Raw genomic sequence first — 12,469 nt, forward strand, 5'->3', positions numbered from 1 at the left:
ATGAGAAGTTTGCAAACAGGGATCAGCCGAAGTAACCAAAACGTCTTACACGTCACACTAATAAATAATAATCTGGTTAATTTAACGAGCGAGTGGAAACACTGCTCACATTATTTATTGAGATTATTTTCTTACATGCAGCTGGTAACAGTTATTCAGGAAACAAATATTCATTCGAGGATAGTTATTTCAAATTCATAGAGTTTATTAGGTATAGACTCTTTTATGGATTGTTTCTAGAACCCTGTGGAAGTTAGGACCCGATACATCCAGAACTAGGATAACCTTGTCTTTTCAGCTTTCGGCTTGTGTCCATTGCTTTAGACTTATTCCGTCTCATCTTTGTATTCTTTTAGCAAAGATGCCTCCTTGCAAATCTAACAGACGCACTACTCCGATAACTCCAACGCCGCCTCCATCGCAAATAGATATGGCAGCTATAAACGCTGCAGTGGCCGCGACTGTGGCAATAGCCATGGCTCAATATCACTCCATCAGTACCAATGGAGGTGGAACGCCTATAGATTCTACTCAAGGTGAGGTCCTCGTACGCTCGAGAGATTTCTCCTACAAGGACTTCACCAAATGCCAGCCATTGTCCTTTAATGGGACTGAAGGAGTCATTGCCCTCATGCAATGGTTCGAGAAAACAGAGTCGATATTCGAAATCTGTTTATGCCCAGAAGGAAGCCAGGTGAAGTTTGTTGCCTGCACCTTCTCTGGCAAGGCCCTAACATGGTGGAACAACCATGTTAAGTCACTGACCCTATCAGTGGCTAATTTAATAGGCTGGGAAAACCTAAAAGAGTTAATGCGGGAGGAATATTGAACGTTAGGCGAAATTTAAAAACTGGAACAAGAGCTGTGGGATCTGACTATGGTCGGCTCAGACATAGCGACCTACACTGACCGGCTCAGCGAACTAGCAGCTCTATGCCCCGGGATGATTACCTCGGAGAGCAAGAAGATAGAAAGATACATTTGGGGTCTGACTGCTCCGACCCAAGGAAATGTGTTGTCTTCTAACCCAGCCATGTTCGGTAGTGCTAAACGCCTGGCACAGCGACTCATCGACCATGGAGTCTGCCATGGTGTAAAAGTCCCTATTCCCGAGCCATCGAGGGACGAGGACTATAATCAGAAGTCGGGGAACAAGAGGAAGAAGAAGCGAACCACACAAGAAACCCCGCAAGAGCAACGAGCGAGTACTATGTACGCCGCTACGACGCCTACTGCTTCAGCACCTGCCAGTCGATATGCTGGAAACCTTCCGAAGTGTGGAAAGTGCAACTTTCACCACACCGGAGTATGCCGGGAAATGCAGTGTCTGAACTGCCACAGAAAGGGACATGCAGTCCGTTTCTGCAGGGCACCGGCTCAACCGATCTCCCAAGTCCTCGGAGCTGAAGAAAACCAAGCCTGCTATGGCTGTGGTGAGACTGGACATTTTCAGAGGGACTGCCCGATAATAAGGAACTCAGGCGCGGATGGACGCATTCTGATTATCACCGCAGGAGAATCTACCCCGAAGTCGTCGACGAGTAGCGGTACGTTTTTCGAAATAGTAATTACTTTTAAAAATTAATTTATATTCATATAAGATTAAAATTTGGGGATAACACTTAAAAGTAACTATAACAACTCACATGTTGAAATAGGTCACAGTATTCAATAGAACTAAAAGATCACTTAGAGAAGCTATTATGGCTTACCAAATACATCAGGGTTGTGCACAACTAAGATGTTGCAGACTTAGAGTGAGTGACTCCGCTTAGGTCCCCATTCCTTAATTGGTTGAGGATTTGAGGCAGAGTTACTCAGTCGACTGCCTTGCTCATCTTAAATATTCATAACTTGTATATGGTAAGAGGATTATGATATAAAGTATCCCCACCAGTTAGTAGAGCACTTTTGATTGTATGTATGCGCGCATAGCGGTACGATACGTAGGAGTGTTAACTTCAAAGAGAAAACAGGAAACACGGGAACATTTACAAGAGTACATTGTCGAACATGCTAGGAGTACAGTATCGAACATACAAGGGATACATCGTCGTATATCAGACGTTTCTTTCATTTGACTAATTCTTTGTTTAGTAAAGAGTCTGTTGCTTTCATTCGTCATGAGCTGGCGTGGTCCTCACCATACTAAGTTCATATGTTTCTATCGCCTCGATCGGCAAGTTCTCGAAACTTTCGTCATTAATATCGAAAGTCCGACCTAAACGTAAATTTTATGTTTCGTATTTTAAACCCCCGGAGTACTCGTGTGAAGAGTACTTTGCCCTCTGAAGCCTTATCGTCAGATGTCTGCAGACCGTCACGAAATACCGCTCGTCCAGCAGACCAAGTTCGAGCACAGAGGCTCAGGACGAATACATCCCACCTATCACTATTCAGTGTATTCGCAAGGGTGGTATATGATTATGATTACGCAGATTTAGTATGTGTGTTTCCGCCCTATCTCATGTTCCTTGTTTGGTTGTGGACCTGGGGTAGAGTCGCACATCCGACCGTCTTACTAACCCTAATTATATACGACTTGTATACACGAGGTAATGATAGATGGACCAAGTACGAATCCTATCATGAACACTAGGGCAAAGTTGCCAAGTCTACGAGTGGGTATTCTGCTAATCAGAGGAGCGCAACCCCAGTACTAATGCTAAGAAAGCTAATTTCGGGACGAAATTCCATCTAACGGGGGGATGATGTGACAACCCGAAATTTCTATTCTGTACAACCATTCACTTCAATAGAAGTCAGAACTGTTTCTGCTAACTTTCAAGCTTTTTGGAATCAGTTTGAGTGTTTTAAAGTTAGTACTTCAAGAGATAACTGGAGAGAGGATGCCCTAGGGTTTATTGTGCAACAATAAAGTCCCAAAACTCCAAGAGTTTGGAGTTTACGGCCTAAACATGGCGTTTACGGCCGTAAACTCTAAGGAGTATAAATATGACACTTAGTCATTTTTATCACTTTTTCACCTTTTCAAGACTAGAACTCAAGATCCCATCAAGTATCATCTAATTTTCCTTCTTGATCTTCAACTGTATAAGTGTTTCTTGCCCTAATAAGTTGATATCTTACTTAATCTAGTGATCTTACATGATTCCATCCGTGAAATCATTCCATTTGTGTAGATCTTCAAGTGTTCTTAGTTTCACTAAGAACACCAAGAACACACACTAGTGTTCTTGGACTTTTAACACCCTTACAAGCTTCTATATAGTAAGTACTCTTACCTTGGCGTGTTATAAGGCTTGTTACACTTCTTAATCATCTAGAAAACACAAAGAAACACAAGATCAAAGGTGTTTACGGTCCAAACATGTTCTTGGACCGTAAACCCTAATGAAAGGGCCATTGTGTGCCCTAATCCCTTACCAAGCCTTGGATACTAGTCTAGATCCCATCCTTGAAGTGCTTAGTACCTGAAACATCAAAAATACTATGAACCATTAGAGTTTACGGCCGTAAACACATGGAGAAATGGTCCATGGGCCGTAAACTCCATAAAGGGGTGAAATGATGCCACAATCACTTCCTAAGGCTTAGACTTGAAGTAGGATGCTTCTTTATGGCTTATGAAACTTCAAAACACAAAATGGTAGAAGTACCATGGGTTTACGGCCGTAAACTCATGGGTTTACTACCGTAAACTCCATGAGAGTTGGTCCCAAAACCGTAAACTCCAAAAGAGTTTACCCTTGGACTTTAAACTCAAATGCAAGGCCCTACAACCCTTAGATGCAGTCCTTAGTACTTATAACACTTGAATCAAGGTGTTTTTCATGTCCTAGGGTGTCTTAACTTGATTTATTTGTTGTTAAATGACTAATTGGATACGTATATGTGTTATTATATGTTAACTAGGATCCTTGTGTGTGTTCAAGTCTTCACTTGACACTTAGCATCCTATACCATCCGTTCATCCAAACCACCCACTACAGGCGAGTTCATACCCCGTAATGAATCTTTTAACTGTTTTAACTATTTAAGGGGGGGGGATACAAGTTGAACACAATGTTAATTGAGTAAATGTTTGTTATAAACATCTTTCAAAATGTTAGTTATGTTATTTATAAGTTGTCAAAACATTTCAAAAACTCTTTTAAAAGTTATGTTGCTTTATAGTTATACAAAACTATGTTTTTAAAGTACAAGCAAAACTTAGTAGATAAACGAGTCTTTCAGTAACAGTTCAAGTAGAACATTAGTAAACTATAATAGGTATAGTTTAGGAGAATGCTATTCATTACTTCTAGTACAATGAAGCACATAAAGAGTCAGTTCTTACATGAATCAAACAATACCATATAGAACATATAGTGAAGAGAATCAAACAATACCATACAGAACATATAGTGAAGAGAATCAAACAATACCATACAGAGAGAACGTACAATATACAGTACAAAACAAACAAGTTAGGTTGCTATAGCATGAGAACACACATACAGGATCTAATTATACCAATGAATCACTAACTCATTGTTTTAAACAAAAGGTGATAGTTATATTGGGTATACATGATCATATACTTTAATGTGAATTACATGGCTCCCAAGAATGTGCAGAGGTCGTGTTTAGTTCCCCTAATCTCCTAACAAGGAGAGCGTATAGTAAGGGTTCTAGCCTTCACATTATAACCATAACAAAACAAATATGTTTTTAGGTTGTTAGTACATCCGCATGTCATTATAAACGACAACTGTGTACTTACATTTCCCATCACTTTCATAAAGTGACAGTACCATTTGAAAGTCAAACTCAAACTATTGTCGAGTCAAGATAGTTATAAACTAGGGAAAATATACATTCTTACAATCGACAAACGGAACAGTCGAGTCTAGCACATAAAAGAAGATGCCTTGGTAGAAGGATACGATTAAAAGAAAGGACCATAATGCTAGTCTTATGATTCCTTAATGTATACATCACAGGATATGTATATACCAATAGGGTCCGACAGGTAATAGGATGTGTGATCTTCGCTTCATTTCCTGTTCCTTGTTTGGTTGTGGGCTTGGAACGAATTCACCCAATCTATTTTCTACCCGATTCCATATATATGTATGCTTAGTATACATTAAGTCATCATAAGGGTACCAGGTATGGGTCAGGTTATAGGACACAGAGTCAAAGCACAATTTTTCTAGTACAAAACATACTTTCCAAAATCAGTACTTTTGGTATACAAAACTAGAAACTTCCCAGTAAAGGGTTTAATCCATTTTATTAAACCATTACAATTAACTCCATAATACCTTAGTTTATACATCATGTTTATATATAAAACTAATACCCAATAGGTAGTTGGATGTGTGCTTTCCGCCTTACTTCCCGTTCCTCGTTTGGTTGTGGGCTTCGGGCAGATTCACTCAATTAACTTTCTATCCGATATTGGATTATATATATCAGTATAAACTAAGCTATTATAAAAGTAGTCATTGTGGTCACCATTTTATTATAAGAAATAAGGGTTTTCTTAAAGAACTTTTCATTAGATATAAAGAAACCATTACAATTAACTTCATGAATAACAAGTGAATACACCAGGGTTATATATGACGATGATCTAACAACCAATGCGATGTGTGCTATACGCCTTAAATTCTGTTCCTCGTTTGGTTGTGAGCTTAGGGCAGATGCGCACAATCGATTGTTTGTTTACTCTGAGTCTTATATAACTTGTACCCACTTAGTACCCATAGAAAGGGTTGTAGTGTCATTTTACTCAAACTTCCATCAAAGTAGGAAATATAGGATTTTCTAGAGGAACATGAGAGCTTTTTAAAACAGAACTTACAACTTACAACATTTTACAACTGCATGTTACATCTACATTTTCAACAACACTTTACAACTTACTCATATCACAAAAATCTTATGAACTCACCAGCTTAATTGCTGATCAACTCTTTCAAATAACATGTATTCTCAGGAGACTATTAGACAGGTGCTCGTGCTGGGGATTCAGAAAATGAAGCATTATAGCTTCAAGTCTTGTTTTGTTATTTGTTTATGAATTCTATGTTTTGTGAACACACGCATTGTAAACACTTTCTTTCGAAATGAAATGGTTGTTCATTACTTGCTTACCATATACATATCTCGTGATGCTAAACATGACGTCCTCCACCCCTGAACGATTCCGCCGTTCCAGTTTTGGGGTGTGACAGAAATAATTCTAGTTCTGTTAATTCTGCTGATTCTCAAACGAATGTCTCGTTGAACTCTTAATCTGTTGCTTCTAATTCAGTTACTTCTAATAAACCTGCTGTTGGTAAATACAATCCACCAAAACAAGCGAAACAGACTGCTTGCTGTAACTGTGTTTGTAGGAATAATCAGCGACAAGGAATGGGCATGCTACTAGGGACATGCAGAAACAACTTCTACGTGATGAAACAAACTTGTTTCCATTATGGAACGCGGGGACACATTGCCAAAAAATTGTCCAAATCGTGCATATGTTCCCTACTATGCACGAGGTTGGTAGAACGTGCCTAGAGGGAGATCTTCCAAAAAAAACCCTTCGAGGTCACATTCAAACAATGGTGATTGGAACGCCAAAAAGGGAAAGAATCAAACTCCCAAGGACAAGAAGGGGATGTCAGACAAGAAGCCAAATATAAGAGATGGTTCTGTTAAATGAAGATCAGTTAGTTCGAAGTCATCTCAGCGATCAGTTTCAAGTTCTAAAGCAAGTGATAAGACATCCATCCGATCAAACAAGAAATGGGTTAAACCTGACTACAGATGGGTACAAAAGGTTCACACTCCCAAATCATCTAATGATTCTAAAATTTCTTCATCTTTTATGTCTGATAAACAGGATATTTCATGGGAGAGAGTACCTTGTGTAGATGATAATGGTCAACCCAACTTTAAAATGGACTGGGTTCCAAAAGGCAACTAATATCGCACTCTGTATCGGAGTAACTATGGAGGAATATCATCAGACTTTGGTTTGCTAATAGCGGCTGTTCCAGGCACATGATAGGAGACATCTCTCATTTGTACGACATTCAGAATCTTCATTGAGAGTATGTGTCTTTTGTGGGAAAGGAAGAAAGAGGATGATCACAAATGGGGATTGTACCTAACGATGTGAAGAATTTTTGAATCTGTTCCGGAATTGAAACACAGCTAAGGTTGAATGTTTTGCTGCATATACATGCTGTTCTCAGATCATCTGGATGCAACTTCAATTCTTAAATTACGGTTTGAGTTTTCTTCTTGATACTTTTAAGTTTTTCATAAAATGACTCGTTTTGAAGATAATTTTTTTTAAAATTTGCGCATTTATTTTGTTTCCTTTCTTCCCTATGCATAAATCAAGGGGGAGAAATCAAAAATACAAAAAAAATTAAAAAAAAAAAATCAAAAATACAAAAATATGTCTTCTTTCGTAAGTATTCTTGGGAAGTGATATGAAGTTTAGTGCTAAAGGGCAATATGAGATGCGTGTAATGCACTGAAGCTAAATTGTTTAGACTTTGTGCTCAATGTGCTGGTAGGCACGAATGATTCAAAATCAAAGGACTAGAAACTGTTGAGAACGTAACAAAACATATAAAACATGAAATCACACTAAAAAATGGCAACTTATGTTCTTTTATGTAGTTTTTAACAGCACGAAGCATACTTTGGAGGGTAAAACTAATGAGGTAATGATATCGGATTTGAAATCTGAATATTTCCGACGAACAACTATATACAAACAACGTAACCAACATATAAAACATGAAAATCACACTAAAAAACATACTTTTATCGTAAGCTAAAAATGGCAACTTATGTTATTTTATGTCGTTTTTAACGACACGAAGCATACTTTGGAGGGTAAACCAATGAGATAACGATATCGGATTTGAAATCCGGATATTTTCCGACGAAAAAACTATGTACAAACAACGTAACCAACATATAAAACATGAAAATCACACTAAAAACATACTTTTATCGTAAGCTAAAAATTGCAACTTATGTTATTTTATGTCGTTTTTAACAGCAGGAAGCATACTTTGGAGGGTAAAACCAATGAGGTAACGATATCGGATTTAAAATCCAGATATTTTCCGACGAACAACTATGTACAAAGAACGTAACCAACATATAAAACATTAAAATCACACTAAAAACATACTTTTATCGTAAGCTAAACTTAGTAGATAAACGAGTCTTTTCAGTAACAGTTCAAGTAGAACATTAGTAAACTATAATAGGTATAGTTTAGGAGAATGCTATTCATTACTTCTAGTACAATGAAGCACATAAAGAGTCAGTTCTTACATGAATCAAACAATACCATGTAGAACATATAGTGAAGAGAATCAAACAATACCATACAGAACATATAGTGAAGAGAATCAAACAATACCATACAGAGAGAATGTACAATATACAGTACAAAACAAACAAGTTAGGTTGCTATAGCATGAGAACACACATACAGGATCTAATTATACCAATGTATCACTAACTCATTGTTTTAAACAAAAGGTGATAGTTATATTGGGTATACATGATCATATACTTTAATGTGAATTACATGGCTCCCAAGAATTTGCAGAGGTCGTGTTTAGTTCCCCTAATCTCCTGACAAGGAGAGCGTATAGTAAGGGTTCTAGCCTTCACATTATAACCATAACAAAACAAATATGTTTTTAAGTTATTAGTACATCTGCATGTCATTATAAACGACAACTGTGTACTTACATTTCACATCACTTTCATAAAGTGACAGTACCACTTGAAAGTCAAACTCAAACTATTGTCGAGTCAAGATAGTTATAAACTAGGGAAAATATACATTCTTACAATCGACAAACGGAACAGTCGAGTCTAGCACATAACGGAAGATTCCTTGGTAGAAGGATACGATTAAAAGAAAGGACCATAATGCTAGTCTTATGATTCCTTAATGTATACATCACAGGATATGTATATACCAATAGGGTCCGACAGGTAATAGGATGTGTGCTCTCCGCTTCATTTCCTATTCCTTGTTTGGTTGTGGGCTTGGAACGAATTCACCAAATCTATTTTCTACCCGATTCTATATATATGTATGCTTAGTATACATTAAGTCATCATAAGGGTACCAGGTATGGGTCAGAATATAGGACACAGAGTCAAAGCACAATTTTTCTAGTACAAAACACACTTTCCAAAATCAGTACTTTTGGTATACAAAACTAGAAACTTCCCAGTAAAGGGTTTAATCCATTTTATTAAACCATTACAATTAACTCCATAATACCTTAGTTTATACATCATGTTTATATATAAAACTAATACCCAATAGGTAGTTGGATGTGTGCTTTCCGCCTTACTTCCTGTTCCTTGTTTGGTTGTGGGCTTCGGGCAGATTCACTCAATTAACTTTCTATCCGATATTGGATTATATATATCAGTATAAACTAAGCTATTATAAAAGTAGTCATTGTGGTCACCATTTTATTATAATAAATAAGGGTTTTCTTAAAGAACTTTTCATTAGATATAAAGAAACCATTACAATTAACTCCATGAGTAACAAGTGAATACACCAGGGTTATATATGACGATGATCTAACAACCAATGCGATGTGTGCTATACGCCTTAAATTCTGTTCCTCGTTTGGTTGTGAGCTTAGGGCAGATGCGCACAATCGATTGTTTGTTTACACTGAGTCTTATATAACTTGTACCCACTTAGTACCCATAGAAAGGGTTGTAGTGTCATTTTACTCAAACTTCCATCAAAGTAGGAAATATAGGATTTTCTAGAGGAACATGAGAGCTTTTCAAAACAGAACTTACAACTTACAACATTTTACAAATGCATGTTACATCTACATTTTCAACAACACTTTACAAATTACTCATATCACTAAAATCTTATGAACTCACCAGCTTAATTGCTGATCAACTCTTTCAAATAACATGTATTCTCAGGAGACTATTAGACAGGTGCTCTTGCTGGGGATTCAGAAGATGAAGCATTATAGCTTCAAGTCTTGTTTTGTTATTTGTTTATGAATTCTATGTTTTGGGAACACACGCATTGTAAACACTTTCTTTCGAAATGAAATGGTTGTTCATTACTTGCTTACCATATACATATCTCGTGATGCTAAACATGACGTCCTCCACCGCTGAACGATTCCGCCGTTCCGGTTTTGGGGTGTGACAGAAATAATTATAGTTCTGTTAATTCTGCTGATTCTCAAACGAATGTCTCGTTGAACTCTGAACCTGTTGCTTCTAATTCAGTTACTTCTGATAAACCTGCTGTTGGTAAATACAATCCACCAAAACAAGCGAAACAGACTGCTTGCTGTAACTGTGTTTGTAGGAATAATCAGAGACAAGGAATGGGCACGCTACTAGGGACATGCAGAAACAACTTCTACGTGATGAAACAGACTTGTTTCCATTATGGAACGCGGGGACACATTGCCAAACAATTGTCCAAATCGTGCATATGTTCCCTACTATGCACGAGGTTGGTAGAACGTGCCTAGAGGGAGATCTTCCAAAAAAAACCCTTCGAGGTCACATTCAAACAATGGTGATTGGAACGCCAAAAAGGGAAAGAATCAAACTCCCAAGGAGAAGAAGGGGATGTCAGACAAGAAGCCAAATATAAGAGATGGTTCTGTTAAATGAAGATCAGTTAGTTCGAAGTCATCTCAGCGATCGGTTTCAAGTTCTAAAGCAAGTGATAAGACATCCATCCGATCAAACAAGAAATGGGTTAAACCTGACTACAGATGGGTACAAAAGGTTCACACTCCCAAATCATCTAATGATTCTAAAATTTCTTCATCTTTTATGTCTGATAAATAGGATATTTCATGGGAGAGAGTACCTTGTGTAGATGATAATGGTCAACCCAACTTTAAAATGGACTGGGTTCCAAAAGGCAACTAATATCGCACTCTGTATCGGAGTAACTATGGAGGAATATCATCAGACTTTGGTTTGCTAATAGCGGCTGTTCCAGGCACATGATAGGAGACATCTCTCATTTGTACGGCATTCAGAATCTTCATTGAGAGTATGTGTCTTTTACGGGAAAGGAAGAAAGAGGATGATCACAAATGGGGATTGTACTTAACGATGTGAAGAATTTTTGAATCTGTTCCGGAATTGAAACACAGCTAAGGTTGAATGTGTTGCTGCATATACATGCTGTTCTCAGATCATCTGGATGCAACTTCAATTCTTAAATTACGGTTTGAGTTTTCTTCTCGATACTTTTAAGTTTTTCATAAAATGACTCGTTTTGAAGATAATTTTTTTTTAAAATTTGCGCATTTATTTTGTTTCCTTTCTTCCCTATGCATAAATCAAGGGGGAGAAATCAAAAATACAAAAAAAAAATTTTAAAAAATCAAAAATACAAAAATATGTCTTCTTTCGTAAGTATTCTTGGGAAGTGATATAAAGTTTAGTGCTAAAGGGCAATATGAGATGCGTGTAATGCACTGAAGCTAAATTGTTTAGACTTTGTGCTCAATGTGCTGGTAGGCACAAATGATTCAAAATTAAAGGACTAGAAACTGTTGAGAATGTAACAAAACATATAAAACATGAAATCACACTAAAAAATGGCAACTTATGTTATTTTATGTAGTTTTTAACAGCACGAAGCGTACTTTGGAGGGTAAAACTAATGAGGTAATGATATCGGATTTGAAATCTGAATATTTCCGACGAACAACTATATACAAACAACGTAACCAACATATAAAACATGAAAATCACATTAAAAAACATACTTTTATCGTAAGCTAAAAATGGCAACTTATGTTATTTTATGTCGTTTTTAACGACACGGAGCATACTTTGGAGGGTAAACCAATGAGGTAACGATATCGGATTTGAAATCCGGATATTTTCCGACGAAAAAACTATGTACAAACAACGTAACCAACATATAAAACATGAAAATCACACTAAAAACATACTTTTATCGTAAGCTAAAAATTGCAACTTATGTTATTTTATGTCGTTTTTAACAGCACGAAACATACTTTGGAGGGTAAAACCAATGAGGTAACGATATCGGATTTAAAATCCAGATATTTTCCGACGAACAACTATGTACAAAGAACGTAACCAACATATAAAACATTAAAATCACACTAAAAAACATACTTTTATCGTAAGCTAAAAATGGCAACTTATGTTATTTTATATCGTTTTTAACAGCACGAAGCATACTTTAGAGGGTAAAATCAATGAGGTAACGATATCGGATTTGAAATCCGAATATTTTCCGACGAACAACTATGTACAAACAACATAAACCAACAAATAAAACATGAAAATCAGACATAAAAACATACTTTTATGGTAAGCTAAAAATAGCAACTTATGTTATTTTATGTCGTTTTTAACAGCACAAACAAATGGAAAATATATTACTAGACAATGGCAAATATATGACAAACATAATATATTTCAAATA

This window comes from Lactuca virosa, chromosome 3 (assembly GCF_052849685.1).
Source record: "Lactuca virosa cultivar CGN04683 chromosome 3, Lactuca_virosa_CGN04683_v6, whole genome shotgun sequence".
Lineage (NCBI taxonomy): Eukaryota > Viridiplantae > Streptophyta > Magnoliopsida > Asterales > Asteraceae > Lactuca > Lactuca virosa.